The sequence below is a fragment of the Tamandua tetradactyla genome, chromosome 5 (genome assembly GCF_023851605.1).
Source record: "Tamandua tetradactyla isolate mTamTet1 chromosome 5, mTamTet1.pri, whole genome shotgun sequence".
Taxonomy (NCBI): Eukaryota; Metazoa; Chordata; class Mammalia; order Pilosa; family Myrmecophagidae; genus Tamandua; species Tamandua tetradactyla.
In genome coordinates, this window is record NC_135331.1 from 126402864 (window position 1) to 126421370 (window position 18507).

The following is an 18507-nucleotide window of genomic DNA, read 5'->3' on the forward strand; positions in this document are numbered from 1 at the left end:
AAGAAGTGCAACATACCCCAAACAGAATAGATCCAAACAGAACTACTCCAAAATACTTACTAATCAGATTGTCAAATGTCAAAGACACAGAATTCTTAAAGCAGCAAGAGAAACGTGATCCATCACAAACAAGGGAAGTTCCATAAGATAAGAGCAAAAATTAATCAATGTACTGATCACCTAGAAAAATTAAAGTACAGAAAACTAACCTGAAGGCAAACAGGAGGAAGGAGACAACAAATATTAGAGAATAAATAAATGAATTGAGAACTTGAAAATAATAGAATCAACAAAACTAGAAGTTGGTTCTTTGAGAAAATCAATAAAATTAATGGCCCCTTAGCTAGACTGACCAAAAAAAAAGGAGAGAGAATGCAAATAAATAAAATCAGAACTGGAAGAGGGAACATAACTACCAACCCCACAGAAATAAAGGAGATAATGAGTATATTGTGAGTAATTATATGCTAATAACTAGACAGCATAGACAAAATGGACAACTTTTTAGAAAAGCATTGTGATGGTTAGGTTATGGTGTCAACTTGGCCAAAAGATTATGCCCAGTTCTCTGGTCAAGGAAGCACTGGCCTGACTGTTGCTGCAAGGATATTTCATGGCTGGTTGGTTAAACCATCAGTCAGTTGATTACATCTATGGCTGATTACATCTGAGATCAACTAAATGTGTCCCCCACAATAAGATAATCCAATCAGTTGAAGGCTTTAGGGAAAAAAAGAGGATCTTTCACTGCTTCTTCCACCAGTGAGCTTCTCCTGTGGAGTTCGTCCAGACCCTTCATTGGAGCCTCTAGCCGCACAGCCTGCCCTACCGATTTTAGACTCTTCCATTCCCATGGTTGCATGAAATGCCTTAATAAATCTTATATTTACAGATCTCTCCTTTTGGTCTGTTTCCCTAGAGAACCCTGAATAACACAAGCATGAACAACCAACATTGACTCAAGAAAAAAATAGTTGACCTCAACAAACCAATCACGAAACAAAAAAGATTGAATCAGTCATCAAACAACTGATGAAAAAGACAAGTCCAGGATCAGTGGCTTTACATGTGAATTCTATCAAGCAGTCAAAAAAAGAATTAGATCCTGTCTCATGCACTACCACTACCCCCCCCAAAAAAAAGAAGAAAAAAAAGAAAGAATTAATACCAATCCTGCTCCAATTCTTCAAAAAAACTGAAGAGGGGAACATGATAAAGGGAATCTATGAAAACTCACAACTAACATCATACTCAATGGGAAAAGACTTAAAGCTTTGCCTTTAAGATCAGGAGCAACACAAGAATACCCACTGTCACTAGTTATTCAACATTGTGCTGGAAGTGTTAGCTAGGGCAATTAGGCAAGAAAAAGAAATAAAAAGTATCCAACTTGGAAAGGAGGAAGTAAGATTTTCACTGTTAAAATAAATAAATAAATATATAAAATAATAAAATTAAGTAAAGTAATAAAATAAATTAATAAATAAAATTATAAATTGGATTGCTTTTTCTTGTTGAATTGTAGGAATTCTTTATAAATTCTTTATATATTCTGAATATTAAACCCTTATTTGAAATGTGGTTTCCAAATATTGTCTCCTATTGTGAAGGCTGCCTTTCTAAAAAGTCCTTTGATGCACACAAGTGTTCAATTTTGAGGAGATCCCATTTATCTAGCTCTTGTTTCATAGCTCATGCTTTGAGTGTAAGGTGCAGAAAACCACCTCCTATCACAAGAACTTAAAGATATTATCCCCAAATTCTTCTAAATGTTTTATGGTCTTAGCTTAAATGTTTAGGTCTTTCATCCATTATGAGTTAATTTTTGTATAACGTGTGTGATAGGGGTCAGGCATCAGGTCAATTTCGGACCGGGTTTTGAGGTTGGGATTTGTGCTGGTATGGGTTCCTCGGTATTTCGGTTTCTGTTTTTGTTAGTGGAGGCATTAGTCTCACATTTAAATGAAGTGAAAGTTAGGGTTCCCTGAAATATTGCAGTTTTGGTAAAAAATCTTATGCCAGTGAGGGAACCAGGATGATTCTAAGTTTTCCAAACATGTTTAGGTCATGGTTTCCATTCTGTAGGGGATTGCTCTGCAGAGATTCCGTTTTTTCTGGCAAACTGCTTGAAAGTGAATGGAGCTGGTAAGTCAATGAGCTCTCAAAACACATGTCCACACGGGTCTCCTGTTTTAATAGATAGCAATAGTTTGCAGTGAAGTTTTCCATGAAAAATGCTTGGAAATGTGGGCCAATATTAATATTGCTTGGCTTTTGAGACAGATCATGTTGATGCTCATGTGAGGCTCAGGACTAGGTTCAGGGTGAAGGTCGGCAAGCGTCGGCTTCAAAGCGAAAACAAAAAACAAAGCGGTGGTTTGTTGTGGGTTAGAGTTCGGCTTAGGCTAGGGTTAGGATTTGGATTCTGCTCAGGATGTGATTAAGATTGGTAAGAGACTTGGCAGAGGTTTGTGTCGGTCATTGTTTTTGCGGTTGTTGTACCTTTACGGGGAGTGCTAGTGTTCGGTTTAAGTTAGGTTAAGCATAGTGTTATCTGAAGAAACTACTTTCATTCCAACAAGTGCATGGAAGCAAATGGATCCAATAAGCCCCTTAGGTTCAAAACAGCATTAGGAAAGGGATTTGCATAGCAATTGTTGACTTTTCTGTGAAATGCTGGTTATCACGCTAGACATGTATCCAAATGAATGAAGCTAGAAAGTCACTCGGTTCTCCAAACCAGTTCCCAGGCTTTTTCAGCAAGAATAAGGTGAGCTATGTTGGACAATGCCATTTTAACCTAAAAATGAGTGTGGTCGCGTGTGGACAATCACTGAAACCAATAATGTTAAGGCTAACCTCAGTGTCAGGGTTAGGGTTAGGGTTAGGGTTAGAGAAAGGGTAGGGGTTAGGGTTACATTTTGGGCTGTGTTTTGTTGCCGGGTCAGTATAAAGCTGAGGGTTGTGCTTAGGATTGGCTTTGGGTTTGGGGTTAGGGTTTGGCCTAGGGTTCGTGGTAGGGTTGGGTCTAGGTTTAGGGTGAGGGTTAGGGTTAGGGTTAGGCTTAGTGTTGGTGTTAGTGTAATTTAAGGGCTGTGGTTTGGTGCTGGATTAGTAAAAAGTCTAGGGTTGTGTTTAGGGTTGGCATTGGTTTGGGGTCAGGTGTCGGATGAGGGTGTGTTGTAGGGCTAGGCTAAGGCTAGGGTTGGGGTTAGGGTTAGGGTTATGGTTAGGGTTGAGATTAGGTTTAAGTTTAGGGCTGTGGTTTGGTGTAAGTTTGGAGTAAATTTGATGGATGGGTTAAGAGTTGGTGTGGGGCTTGCAGTTAGGATTTGGCCTAGGGTTTGTGGTAGGGTTGGGGCTATGGTTAGGCTTATGGTGAAGGTTAGGTTTAAGGTTAGTGTTGGTGTTAGGTTTAAGTTTATGGGTGTGGTTGTGTGTAGGGATGTTATAAATTTGAAGGTTGTGTTTAGAGTTGGCTTTGGGGTTGGGGTCAGGTGTCAGGCAAGGGTGGGTGGTAGGGCTGGGGCTAGGTTTTGGGTTAGGCTTAGGGTTAGGTTTAGAGAAAGGGTTGGATTTAGGCTTATGTTTCAGGCTGCGTTTGGCTGCCATGTCAGTATAAAGCTGAGGGTTGTGCTAGGGTTGGCTTTGGGTTTATGGTTAGGGTTTGGGCTAAGGTTTGTGGTAGGGTTTGGTCTAGGTTTAGGGTTCGGGTTAGGGTTAGGGTTAGTCTTAGTGTTGGTGTCAGGGTTAAGTTTAGGGCTGCGGTTTGGTGCTGGATTGGTAAAAACTCGAGGGTTGTGTTTAGGGTTGGCATTGGGTTGGGTTCAGGTGTCGGGCAATGGTGGGTGGTAGGGCTGGAGCTAGGGTTAGGGTTGGGGTTAGGGTTAGGTTTAAAGTTATGGTTGGAATTAGGGTTAAGTTTTGGGCTTTGGGTTGGTGTAGGTTTGGAGAAAATTTGAGGGTTGGGTTTAGGGTTGGTGTGGGATTTTTTGCTATGGTTAGGGGTATTGTAAGGGTTAGGATTAGGGTTAGGGTTGGTGTTAGGTTTAAGTTTGTGGGTGTGGCTAGAGGTAGAGTTTTATAAATTTGAGTGCTGGGTTTAGGGTTGGTGAAGGGTTTTGTGGATAGGTTTCAAGTTTGGGTTGGAGGTAGGGTTGGATCTAGGGTTAGGGTTAGGTTTAGGGTTAGAGTTAGTGTGAAAGTTTAGGTTGAAGTCATGCCTCGGGTCGATTTTTGGACAGGGTTTGGAGGTTGGTATTTGTGCTGGTATGGGTTCTTCATTGTTTCGGTTTTTGTTTGTGTTTGTGGAGGCGTTAGTGTCAAATTTAAATTAAGTGAAAGTGAGGGCTCCCAAAAATATTGCAGTTTTGGTAAAAAATCTCATGCCAATGAATGGAACCAGAATGATTCTAAGTTTTCCAAACATGTTTAGGTCAGGGTTTCCATTGCTGTAGGGGAGTGCTCTGCAGAAATGCTGTTTTTCTCCTACAAAGCTGCTTGTAAGTGAATGGAGCTGGTAAGTCAATGAGCTCTCAAAACACATGTCCAAACAGGTCTCCAATTTTACTGGGTAGCATTAGTTTGCAGTGGTGTTTTCCATGAAAAATGCTTGGAAATATGTGCCGGTATTAATATTGCTCGGTTTTTGAGACAGATCATGTTCATGTTCGTGTGACGCTCAGGGTTAGGTTCAGGTTGAAAGTTCGGCAAGCATTGGTGGTGGTTGTGGGTTAGAGTTCAGCTTAGGCTAGGGGTAGGATTTGGATCCTGCTCAGGGTGTGATTAAGATTGGCAAGAAGCTTGGCGTAGGTTTTTGTCAGTCGTCGTTTTTACGGTCGTTTTACCTTTACCGGGAGTGCTAGTGTTCGGTGTAGGTTAGGTTAAGGATAGAATTCTCTGAAGAATCTACATTCAGTCCAAAAAGTACATAGAAGCGAATGGATCCAGTAAGCCCCTTAGCTTTCAAAACAGCATTAGGTAAGGGATTTTCATATCAATTGTTGAGTTTTCTGTGAAAATGCTGGTTTTCACGCTAGACATGTATCCAAATGAATGGAGCCAGCACGTCACTCAATTCTCCAAACCAGTTCACAGACTTTTTTCAGCAAGAATAAGCTGAGCTATGTTGGATAATGCCATTTTAACCTAAAATATGAGTGTGAATGAGTGCGGACCAGGTCCATTTTTCAGTTTCTGAAAACAAGGATGTTAAGACTAGCGTCAATGTCAGGGTTAGGGTTAGGGTCAGGGTTAGAGAAAGGGTTGGGTTAAGGGTTATGCTTTGGGCTGCATTTGGTTGCCGGGTCGGTATAAAGCTGAGGGTTGTACATAGGGTTGACTTTGGGTTTGGGGTTAGGGTTCGGGCTAGCATTTGTGGTAGGGTTGGGTCTATGTTTAGGGTTCGGGTTAGGGTTAGGGTTAGACTTAGTGTTTGTGTTAGGGTAAGTTTAGGGGTGCGGTTTGGTGCTGGATTGGTAAAAAGTCCAGGGTTGTGTTTAGGGTTGGCATTTTTATGTCAGGTGTCGGGCGAGGGTGGATAATAGGGCTGGGCTAGGTCTAGGGTTGGGGTTAGTGTTAGGGTTATGGTTAGGGTTGAGATTAGGGTTAAGTTTAGGGCTGCAATTTGGTGTAGGTTTGGAGTAAATTTGGGGGTTGGGTTTTGGATTGGTGTGGAGTTTGTGGTTAGGGTTTGGCCTAGGGTTGGTGGTAGGGTTGGGGGTAGGGTTAGGCTTATGATAAGGGTTAGGGTTAGGGTTATGGTTTGTGTGAGGTTTAAGTTTATGGGTGTGGTTGGGTATAGGGATGCTATAAATTTGAGGGTTGGGTTTAGGGTTGGTGATGGGGTTGGGGTTAAGTTTCAGGTTCTGGTTGGAGGCAGGGTTGGGTCTAGGGTTAGGGTTAGGTTTAAGGTTAGAGTTAGTGTTAGGATTTGGGTTGAAGTCAGGCCTTGGGTCGATTTTCAGACTCAGTTTGGAGGTTGGGATTTGTGCTGGTATGTGTTCTTCAATGTTTTGATTTCTGTTTATGTTTGTGGAGGCGTTAGTGTCACATTTAAATTAAGGAAAGTGAGGGTTCCCCGAAATATTGCAGTTTTGGTAAAAAATCTTGCATCAGTGAATGGAACCAGGATGATTCTCAGTTTTCCAAACATTTTTAGGTCATGGGTGCCATTGCTGTAGGGGCCTGCTCCGCAGAAATGCCGTTTTCTCCAACAAAACGTTAAGTCAATGAGCTCTCAAAACACATGTCCAAACAGGTCTCCTATTTTACTTGGTAGCATCAGTTTGCAGTGGTGTTTTCCATGAAAAATGTTGGGAAATGTGTGCTGATATTAATATTGCTCGGTTTTTGAGAGAGATTATGTTCATGTTCGTGTGAGGCTCAGGGTTAGGTGCAATACCAGCAAGCATTGGTAGTTGGTTGTGGGTTAGAGTTCGGCTTAGGCTAGGGTTAGGATTTGGATTCTGTTCAGGGTGTGATTAAGATTGGTGAGAAGCTTGGCGTAGGTTTGTGTCGGTTATCGTTTTTGCAGTCGTTGTACCTTTACAGGGAATGCTAGTGTTTGGATTAAGTTAGGTTAAGGATAGTATTCTCTGAAGAAAGTACTTTCAGTCCAAAAAGTGCATGGAAGGGAATGGATCCAAAAGGCCCCTTAGCTTTCAAAACAGCATTAGGTAAGGGATTTGCATAGCAATTGTTGAGTTTTCTGTGAAAATGCTGGTTTTCACACTAGACATATACCCAAATGAATGGATCCAGAATGTCACTCGGTTCTCCAAACCTGTTCACAGACTTTTTCAGCAAGACTAAGGTGAGCTATGTTGGACAATGCCATTTTAACCTAAAAATGAGTGTGGTCACTTGTGTACCAGGTCCATTTTTCAGTTTCTGAAACCAAAGATGTTAAGGCTAGCATCAGTGTCAGGGTTAGGGTTAGGGTTAGGCTTAGTGTTGGTGTTAGAGTTAAGTTTAGGGCTGCCATTTGGTGCTGGATTGGTAAAAATTCAAGGGTTGTGTTTAGGGTTGCATTGGGGTTGGGGTCAGGTGTCGGACAAGTGTGGGTTGTAGAGCTGGGTCTAAGATTAGGGTTGGTGTTAGGGTTAGTGTTAGGGTTAGGGTTGGGATTTGGGTTAAGCCCTGCAGGGTAGGGCTGCAGTTTGGTGTAGGTTTGGAATAAATTTGAGGGTTGGGTTTAGGGTTGGTGTGCGGTTTGTGGTTAGGGATTGGCCCAGGGTTGGTTGTAGGCTCAGGGTTAGGGTTAGGGTTATGGTAAGGGTTAGGCTTAAGGTTAGGGTTGGTGTCCGGTTTAAGTTTAAGAGTGGGTTGGGTGTAGGGTTGCTACAAATTTGATGGTGTGTTTTGGGTTGGTGATGGGGTTGGGTTAGCTTTCAGGTTCGGGTTGGAGGTAGGGTTGGGTCTAGGGTAAAGGTTAGGTTTAGGGTTAGAGTTAGCGTGAGGGTTTGGGTTGAAGTCAGGCATCCGGTCGATTTTCAGACCGGGTTTGAAGGTTCGGCTTTGTGCTCGTATGGGTTCTCTGGTGTTTCAGTTTCTGTTTGTGTTTGTGGAGGCGTTAGTAGTACATTCAAATTAAGTGAAAGTGAGGGTTCCCTTTAATATTGCAGTTTTGGTAAAAAATCCTACTCCAGTGAATGGAACCAGGATGATTCTAAGTTTTCCAAACATGTTTAGGTCATGGTTTCCATTGCTGTATGGGAGTGCTCTGCAGAAATGCCGTTTTTCTCCGAGAAAACTGCTTGAAAGTGAATGGAGCTAGTAAGTCAATGAGCTCTCAAAACACGTGTCTAAACGGGTCTCCTGTTTTACTGGTTAGCATTAGTTTGCAGTGGTGTTTTCCATGAAAAATTCCTGGAAATGTGTGCCGATATTAATATTGTTCGGTTTTTGAGACCGATCATGTTCATGTTCGTGTGAGTCTCAGGGTTAGTTTCAGGGTGAAGGTTCGGCAAGCGTTGGTGGTTGGCTGTGGGTTAGAGTTCGTCTTAGGCTAGGGTTAGGATTTGGATTCTGCTCAGGGTGTGATTAAGATTGGTGAGAAGCTTGGCGTAGGTTTGTGTCTGTGGTCGTTTTTGTGGTCATTGCACCTTTACAGGGAGTGCTAGTGTTTGGTTTACGTTAGGTTAAGGATAGTCTTCTCTGAAGAAAGTACGTTCAGTCAAAAAGTGCATGGAAGTGAATGGATCCCATAAGCCCCTTAGCTTTCAAAACAGCATTAGATAAGGGATTTTCATAATAATTGCTGAGTTTTCTGTGAAAATGCTGGTTTTCACACTAGACATGTATCCAAATGAATGGAGCCAGAATGTCACTCAGTTCTCCAAACCCGTACATAGACTTTTTCAGCAAGACTAAGGTGAGCTATGTTGGACAATGCCATTTTAACCTAAAAATGAGTGTGGTCACGTGTGGACCAGGTCCATATTTCAGTTTCTGAAACCAATGATGTTAAGGCTAGCGTCAGTGTCAGGGTTAGAAAAAGGGGAAAGGGTTGCAGTCAGGGTTATGTTTCGGGCTGTGTTTGGCTTCCGGGTCGGTATAAAGCTGAGAGTTGTGCTTAGGGTTGGTTTTGAGTTTCAGGTTAGGGTTTGGGCTAGGGTAGGTGGTAGGGTTGGATCTAGGTTTAGGGTTAGGGTTAGGATTAGTGTTGGTGTTAGGGTTAAGTTTAGGACTGAGGTTTGGCGCTGGGTTTGTAAAAAGTCAAAGGTTGTGCTTAGGGTTAGCGTTGGGGTTGGGGTCAGGTGTAGGGCGAGGTTTGGTGGTAGGGCTGGGGTTTTGGTTAGGGTTAGGGTTAGGGTTTGGGTTAGGGCTAGGGTTGGGATTAGGGTTAAGTTTAGTGCTGTGGTTTGGTGTAGGTTTGGAGTAAATTTGAGGGTTGTGTTTAGGGTTGGTGTGGGGTTTGCGGTTAGGATTTGGCCTAGGGTTGGTGGTAGGTTTGCTTCTAGGGTTAGGAATAGGGTAAGGGTTAGGGTTAGGGTTAGGGTTGGTGTTAGGGTTAAGTTTAGCAGTGTTGTTGGGTGTAGGGTTGCTATAAATTTGCAGGTTGGATTTAGGGTTGATGATGGAGTTGGGTTAGGTTTCAGGTTTGGGTTGGAGGTAGGGTTGGGTCTAGTGTTAGGTTTAGGTTTAGGCTTAGAGTTAGTGTAAGGGTTTGGGTTGAAGTCAGGCATCGGGTCACTTTTCGGACCGGGTTTAGAGGTTGGAATTTGTTCTGGCATGGGTTCTTCGGTGTTTTGGTTTCTGTTTGTGTTTATGACAGTGTTAGTGTCACATTTAAATGAAGTAAAAGTGAGGGTTCCCTGAAATATTGCAGTTTTTGGTAAAAAATCTTATACCAGTGAATAGAACCAGGATGATTCTAACTTTTCCGAACATATTTAGGTCATGGTTTCCATTGCTGTAGGGAAGTGCCCCACAGAAATGCCATTTTTCTCCAACAAAACTGCTTGAAAGTGAATGGAGCTGGTAAGTCAATGAGCTCTCAAAACATATGTACAAACTGGTCTCCTATTTTACTGGGTAGCGTTAGTTTGCGGTGGTATTTTCCATGAAAAATGCTTGGAAATGTGTGCCGATATTAATATTGCTCGGTTTTTGAGACAGATCATGTTCATGTTCATGTTCGTGTGAGACTCAGGGTTAGGTTCAGGGTGAAGGTTCGGCAAGCATTGGTGGTTGGTTGTGGGTTAGAGTTCGGCTAAGGCTAGGGTTAGGATTTGGATTCTGCTTAGGGTGTGATTTAGATTGGGGAGAAGCTTGGCATAGGTTTCTGTCAGTCGTCGTTTTTGCAGTCGTTGTACCTTTATGGGGAGTGCTAGTGTTCGGTTTAGGTTAGGTTAAGGATAGTGTTCTCTGCCAAAAGTACTTTCAGTCCAAAAAGTGCATGGAAACGAAGGGATCCAATAAGCCCCTTAGCTTTCAAAACAGCATTAGGTAAGGGATTTGCATAATAATTGTTGAGTTTTCTGTGAAAATGCTGGTTTTCACACTAGACATGTATCCAAATGAATGGAGCCAGAATGTCACTCAGTACTCCAAACCCGTTCGCAGACTTTTTCAGCAAGAATAAGGTGAGCTATGTTGGACAATGCCGTTTTAACCTAAAAATGAGTGTGGTCAAGTGTGGACCAGGTCCACTTTTCAGTTTCTGAAACCAGTGATGTTCAGGCTAGCATCAGTGTCAGTGTTAGGGTTAGGGTTTGGGTTAGAGAAAGGGTTGTGGTTTTTCTGAAGAAGATGTATAAACGGCTCAAAAACATATGAAAAGATGCCGGATTTCATTGGCTATTACAATCCAAGCCACAATAAGATATCATCTCACAACTACTAGAATGTCCATTGTCTAAAAAATAGAATACTACAAGTACTGGAGAGAGTTTGGGAAAAGAGGCACTTATTGACTGTTGGTAGGAATGTAGAATGGTGCAACCAGTCTTAAAGGCAATATGGTGGGTCCTCAGGTAGCTAAGTATCAACTTGCCATGTGATCCAGCCATTTCGTTACTAGGTATTTAATCAAAGGAACAGAAGACAGGGACATGAGCAGACATTTATTTGCTCACCAATGTTTATAGCAGCATTATTCACAAGATTGCCAAGAGTTGGAAACAGCCCAAGATGTCAATCAAAGGATGAGTGGATGTATCATGCAGATATAAGACAGAATAAAGTCATGAAGAATGCAACAATGTGGATGAAACTTGAGGACATTATGTTGAGTGAAATCACCCAGAAACAAAGGATAAATACCGTAAGGTCTCACTAATATAAACTAACATTAATTGGTGAACAGTAAGAGTTAAAATTGAGAACACCGAATATCAGGAGACAGAAGGAGAGTAGAGATTGGCATTTGATACTGAAAGAATACAGAATTGATTGTTAAGATCCAGAAATTGACAGCACAATGCTATCTGATGGTAGTACAATATCATATATACACTGAACAAAGCTGAGTGTATGGTTGAAAGAGGAAGGCTAGGAATACGTATAACATCAGAAGGAAAGATAGAAGATAAAGACTTGGACTGTATAACTTAGTGGTGCTGAGAGTGAACAATGAGGGTAATTAAATGTGCAAATATAAGAATATTTTTACATGAGAGAGAGAGAATAAATGAATATCAACATTGCAAGGTGTTGAAAATGGGATGGTAAATGGAAAAAAATGCAATCAATGCAAACTAGGTCTATACTTAACAGTAGCATTCTAATAGGCTTCCATTAAGTGTAACAAAGACAATATACCAAAACTAAATGTCAATAAGAGGGGGATATATTGGGAGGGGTATGGAATTTCTGATTGTATTGTTATTTCTCCTTTTTATTTGATTTTATTTTTCTGTATTTTTTTCTTTTTCTCTTATTTGCAGATGAAGTTGAAATGTCATAGATTTTTTCTGGTGAATGCATAACTATGGGATTATACTGGGGGCCACTAATTGTTCACTTTGGATGGATTACATGCTGTGTGAATTAAACTATTTTAAAAAATAAACAGAAAGGTACAAGTGATGGAGAGAATGTGGAGAGACAGAAGTACCTGTTCACTGTTGGTAGGAAAGTATAAGGGAGCAGTCCCACTCAAGTGCAGTGTAGTAGTTCTACTGGATACTCAGCATAGGGTTGCCATATGATCCTGTGACTTCTTTATTAGGTATATACTTGGAAGAACTGAAAGCAAGGACACAAATATACATTTACACATGGGTATTTATGGTGGCAGTATTCACAATATGCAATGGATGGAGGAGCCTAAAGGTACATCAGCTGATGAACAGAAGGGCAAACTGTAGTGTGTGCATACAGTGGACTATTGAGTGGCTGCAAGGAATGAAGTTATGAGGCATGCAGCTAAGTGAATGAACCTTGAGGACAGTATGCTGAGTAAAATAAGGCAAAAATGAAAAGGCAAATAATATAACGCCTCACTAATATGGATTAACTATAATGTGCAAACTCTGAGAATTGAACTCAAAAGCATAGGTTATCAGTGCAAAGCTTATTGTAAAAGTTCCTAGATTGTAAGCTCTTACAGCAATCACATCTATTCTTGAGTTGTAATGGTTATTTCTAAATTCTGAGTTGCTGAGCTCTTTGTGTATAACTCAGTATTTCGCTGAAACTTTGGTTCTCTGTGTGACAACCTGAGACTCAGAGCTAAAGTTCTGCAGCTCTGAAAGTCAGGATTACCTCATACAGCAACAATTAAAGAAAAAATTGAAAAAAGAAATCAGACTCCAATAAGAGATATGAATGAAACAGATCTTGCTAGGGCTAAGAAAAATCAGACTAAAAAGTAAAGAACTATTTTGACTGTGTTATACAGGTCAACTTCTCTGTGAGACCAAAGGAAGAGATGTATATTTGGTGCAAAATTTATATTTTCTGTAGCACACTGTCCAACTTAATTGGTTTGGTCAGTTTATTCAAACACCCTGATTACATGGTGCCTTGACTAGAGAGTAAGAAACTGTTGGTTTTTTACAGGTGAAGGGATGCCCAGATATGTCCCAAAGTAATCTGGGCAGAAAAGATAAAAGTATTTACAAAGTCCCCTTGAGGGACTCAGGGAAAAATGTAGAAACATTAAAATTCTTTGCCTGGAGATTTCTTGACATTTTTGCAAGCATTGGGAAGTACCATTTTAATAGATCAAACCCTCGATCTTGGGGCTTGCCCTTATGAAACTTACTCCTACTTATGCTTATGTTTAAAAGTCACCCTGAGGGAACCTCTTTTGTTGCTCAGATGTGGCCTCTCTCTCTAAGCCAACTTGGTAGGTAAACTCATTGCCCTCCCCTCTGCATGGGACATGACTCCCAGGATTATAAATCTCCCTGGCAATGTGGGACATGACTCCTAGGGATGAGCCCGAACCTGGCATTGTGGGATTCAGAAAGGCTTCATGACCAAAAGTGGGGAAGAGAAATTAAACAAAAGTAAGTTTCAGAGGCTGAGAGATTTTGAATAGAGTCAAGAGATCATTCTGGAGGTTATTCTTATGCATTATGTAGATAGCCCTTTTAAGTTTTAGTGTATTAGAATAGCTAGAAGGAAATACTTGAAACTGTTGAACTGTAATCCAACATCCTTGATTCTTGAAGATGATTGTCTAACTATATAGCTTTTATGCTATGACCATGTGATTATGAAAACCTTGTGACTCACACTCCTTTTATCCAGTGTTTGGACAGATGAGTAAAAAAATAAAGACAATAAATAAATAAATAATGGTGGGATAAGAGGTATGGGATGTTCTGCATCTTCCTATTTATTTTTATTGGGGGGGAGTAATGAAAATTATCAAAAGTATATTATGGTGATGAATGCACAGATTTGTGATGATACTGTAAACCACTGATTGTACACTTTGGGTGATTATGTGGTATGTGATAGTTCTCAATAAAACTGTATTAAAATAAATAAAACAAGAACACAAAAAAAAATAAGGGAGAAGTTTAAAATGTTCATGGATACACAGAAACTAAGGGAGTTCATCAACAAGAGACCTGCCCTGTGCTGGTTTGAACCTGTTGTGTACACCAGAAAAGCCATGTCCTTTAATCATCATTCAATATTGCTGGATGGAATCTTTTTTATTGTTTACATGGAGGTATGACCATCCAATCGTGGGTGGTAATTTTTGATTAGATGATTTCTATGGAGATGCGTTTCCACCCATTCAAGGTAGGGCTACTTACTGGAGTCCTTTCCAAAAAAGGAACTATTTTGGAAAAAGCTTTCGAGCCAATCAGCCAGAGACCTTTGGAGATGAAGAAGGAAAACACCCGGGGGAGAAGCTTCATGAAAGAAGAAGCCAGGAGAGAAAGCAAGCAGACTTCACCACATGCCCTTCCAGCTGTCAGAGAAACCCTAAACTTTATTGGCCTTTTTTGAGTGATAGTAACCTCTTCTTGGTGCCTTAATTTGGACATTTTCATAGCTTTGTCTTAATTTAGACATTTGCATAGCCTTAGAACTGTGAACTTGCAACTTAATAAATTCCTTTTTAAAAGCTGTTCTGTTTCTGGTATAGTGTATTCTGGCAGCTTGCAAACTAGAACAGATTTTGGCACTAGAGAAGTGGGATACTGCTTCAGTTTGCAAATGCCAAACATGTTGGGATGGCTTTTTAAATAACTAAGGGGAAGATTCTGGAAGAGTTGTGAGGAGCTCAATAGAGAAGGCCTAGAATGATTTGAAGAGGTTATTGGTAGGAATGTGGACTCTAAAGATCCCTCTGACCAGGTTCTATACAGAAATGAAGCATGTGTTATTGCACACTGGAAGGAAGGGGATGCTTGATTTAAAATGGCAGATATCTGGCAAAATGACTACTGGCTTTTGCTTGGAAGCAGAGTTTAAAACCCAAGCAGTTGGATATTTAGCAGAAGAGATTTCCAAATTAAATGCAGAAAGTGCAGCCTGGTTCTTCCTTGAAGCTTATAGTGAAATGCAACAGGAAAGAGAGAAGTTTCAAACTGAACTCTGGGATACAAAGAAACCAGAAATCAATTCTCTGGAAAATTCTAGGCTTCCAGAAAGGGAGACCCCAGAGAATAGGATTTAACCTCACATGAGGATTTAACTAAACATGAAACCAGGCATACATTTCAGAGAAAGCCAGGATTAGAGATGGAGTTATCCAGGAAGTATTGGTGGAAACTCCTTTTGTCTAATGTGCATGATTTTTGTCTTTACATTGTCAACAGTAACATTGTAGTATGCTTCCACTGAATGTAACAAAGGCATTATGACAAAACTCAATGTCAACAGTGGGGACCTGGGAAAAGGGCATGGATTCTTTGTGGAAGAAAAGGTAATGTCTTCAGATAGATCATGGTGGTGAAGTCATGTCTTTACCCTTAGGTTGGATTGTATGATGTGTGAATAAAACTGTTTAAAAATGAATAGAGAGAAATAAGTGCAGAGAATATGTGCAGAGATAGATGCACCTGAGACTCAGAATTAGAGCTCCAAAGCTATGAAATTCAGCAGTACCTCATACAGGAATTGTTTAAAAAGTTGAAAAAGGGATCAGATTTCAAGAAGAGATGTGAATGAAGCCAATCTGGATAGGACTAAGGTAAATCAAAATACAGGGTAAAGGATGATACCGTCCTTATTTTACAACTTCAACTTTTGTATAAGACCAAAGGGAGAGATGTTTATTTGGTGCAAAATTTATATTTTGGATAGTGCATTTCCTAATTTAACTTGTATGGTCGGTTTAGTAGAACACCACAAGTGCATGGAATCTTGGATAGGGTATGAGACTTTATTGATTTCTCCAGGTTAGTGTGATGCCCCAATAAATCCAAGACTGATTTGAACAGTGAATAAAGAAGTATTTGCAGGGTCCCCTTAGGGTAATGGGGAGCAAGGGGGAAAGATTCAAATTCTCCATTTGGAGAATTTCTGATACTCTTTCAAGCAGTGGGGACAACCAAATCAATAGGCTGAGCCTCCGATCTTGGCAGTCTGCAAAGAAACTTATTCCTGCAAAGGATAAGGTAAGCCTACTTAGGATTAGGCCTAAGAGTCACCCCCAGAGAACCTCTTTTGTTGCTCAGATGTGGCCTCTGTCTCTAAGCCAACATGGCAAGCCACTGCCCTCCCCTCCTACATGGGACATGACTCCCAGAGGTGTGAATCACCCTGGTAACAATGAGACAGAAATCCCAGGATTAGCTTGGACCCAGCATTAAGGGATTGAGAAACTCTTCTTGACCAAAAGGGGGAAGAGAGAAATGAGAAACAATAAAGTGTCAGTGGCTCAGAGATTTCAAACATAGTTAAGAGATTATCCTGGAGGGTATTCTTGCACATTATATAGATATCCCTTTTCAGTTTACATTGTATTTGAGAGGCTAAAGGGAATGTAAACTGTGCTCTAGCAGCTTTGTTTCTTGAAGGTGATTGTGTGAAGATATAATGCTTACAATGTGACTGTGTGATTGTGAAAACCTTGTGTCTGATGTTCCCTTTATTTAGGGTATGGACAGATGAGTAAAAAATGTGTATAAAGTGGGTGATACGATGGTGGCTTAGTGGCAGAATTGCTGCCTGCCATGCTGGAGACCTGAGTTCAATTCCCAGTGTCTGTCCATGCAAAAAAATATATATGTGTGTGTGTAAAAAATAAACAGATAATGGGCGAGCAAAGCTTAAAATATATTGGGTAGATGGAAATACTAGTGGTCAATGAGAGGGAGGGGTATGGGAGTTTTTTCTTTTTTCTGTTTATTTCTTTCTCTGAAGTGATGCAATCGTTCTAAAAAATGATCATGGTAGTGAATATGCAACTATGTGATGATATTGTGAGCCATTGATTGTACATCATGTATGGAATGTTTGTATGTTAAGAATTTTTGTGTTTGTATGTTGTTTTGTCAATTAAAAAAAAAAGAGCCCCCCCCCCCGCCAGAGAACCTCTTTTGCTGTTCAGATATGGACGGTCCCTCTAAGATGACACAACAAGTGAACTCATTGCTCTCCTTCCCTATGTGGGTGCTTCAGAGGACTTTATCAAAATGATGGAAAGACAGTCAACTCAATGGGAGAAAATATTTGGAAACCACATCTGATAAGGGTTTGATATCCAGAATATAAAAAGAAATCCTACAACTCAACAATGAAAAGACAACCCACTTTTTTGCCCTTTGGAGCTGAATGTGCAACTGTTGGGAGCTTCAGAAGCTGAAGAGCTGGAGGCAGAGGCCTGTGCAGAGCAATGAGACCAGGTTGCCATTGCTCATCTCTCCCTCTTGCCTGTCACCTCCCATCTTGTAGATAACTTTTTTACCAAAAATAAAAGAGGGGAAAAAAGTAGTCATCTGTCCCTCGTGCCCCCTCTTCCTCTCAGCCATTTGCCCTGTGAGGGAGCCTAGGGTGGCTGCCCCATGCATCCCTTTTACACCTGGACTCCCACCATGATAGGCGAGATGGCCACAGCCCTGTCCTTCATCTCCAAGTTCCTCTGCACCAAGGGGCTCACGTGCAAGCGACAGCTGCAGACCTTCAGCCAGACCTGCAGGAGCTCATGGCAGAACATTATAAACATCACTGGTTCCCAGAAACGCTGTGTACAAAGGATCAGGTTACCATTGCATTCGCATCAGCCATAAAATGAATCTTCTAACTGGACAGACAGCACAGAGGATTGGACTGAGCAGTCAGGAGCTGTTCGGGCTTCTCCCAAGCGAACTCACTCTGTGGGTTGACCTTTACGAAGTGTCCATAAGAGGATGGCTCCATCTGTGTGCTTTATGAAGCTTCGCCAGCAGGAGGTAGCACTCAAAAGAGTGCCAATGTGCAAATGCAGACAGTAGAATCAGCCATAAGGAGGAACTTCTCTTGGGCAGAACAGCTCTTCCAAAAACTACAATATGATGACTGTATCAGGTTAAGAGATAGTCCATGGATGGATCATCTTATAATGAATGGATACATTTGATTTTTGCTTTGGGTGGGCTCCTCTTGGGGATGGAATATGTAGTTTAAACCATGTCACAACTGTAAAGATCTGGCACAAGATAGGAAAGTAAAAAAAAAAAAAAGGTTTAAGTGACAGTGCCATAGTTTGGACAGTACCTTTCAATGAGTTAGGAGCCTGTGAGTCCAAGTAAATAATCACTTTATTTGCTAGGGGTGACGTCCTAGGTTGGTTTCAGTTTTTCTCCTGGACAATACACCTGATTTTCATATCGATCCCTGTAATGCAAATTTGTATTTCAAAGAATCTTTCTCTGCTGTAGATCTTGCAGAGGAAATTTGTGCTATTGTACTTGAAAATTATCGGTAACCTTTTTGGCAGCTCAGTAGGAAAACTGAATGTTTTAAATACAGTAGTACTGGAAATTTTATGGCAAGACTTTTATCTAGCACTTAAATATGTATAAATGTACACAAGACAACTAGTAAGCATGACCTGGGGAAATGGTCAGAACTTGTATGGTGTTTTTGGCCTTGAAAGTATCAAGTGACCAGAACCTGCCATGGCAATAGGCTTTTAAAAAAACCCTTAAAAAAGACACTGTCTCGACTGTGGTGCTAACACAGCCAGCATGCTGTACTGCTAGCTTGTAGTTTTCTAAGACTGAGTAAACTTCTTACTTTTAGAAAGTGGAGATTTGGTTTTTAAGAGTAAAAGTCTTTTCCACAAACCCCATCTATTTTGTGAACTTTGTTAGTTATCTTTTATGTGGTAAATTATGAACTGGTGTAAATTTGTTCAATTTATGTATATTGATTGTGGAAAAGTTGTACAGATTTTATATTTTGGATGAGAAAATTTTTTTCTCTCTATAATAATTGTTTCTTACCTTGGCATTTAAGAACAAACAAACAAAACCAAAGGCAAACAAAAAAGGCAATCCAATTGGAAAATGGGCAAAAGACATGTTTTCCAAAGAGGAAATACAAATTGCTAAAAAGATGCTTAAGTTCATCAGCTATTGGGAAGATCTTAATTTCACCAGCTATTAG

General features: G+C 40.7%; 1 pseudogene; it reads left to right on the plus strand.

Moving 5' to 3' along the window:
• Positions 1-16835: 16835 nt before the first annotated feature.
• Positions 16836-17429, plus strand: LOC143682732 (protein BTG1 pseudogene; annotated as a pseudogene).
• Positions 17430-18507: the final 1078 nt, after the last annotated feature.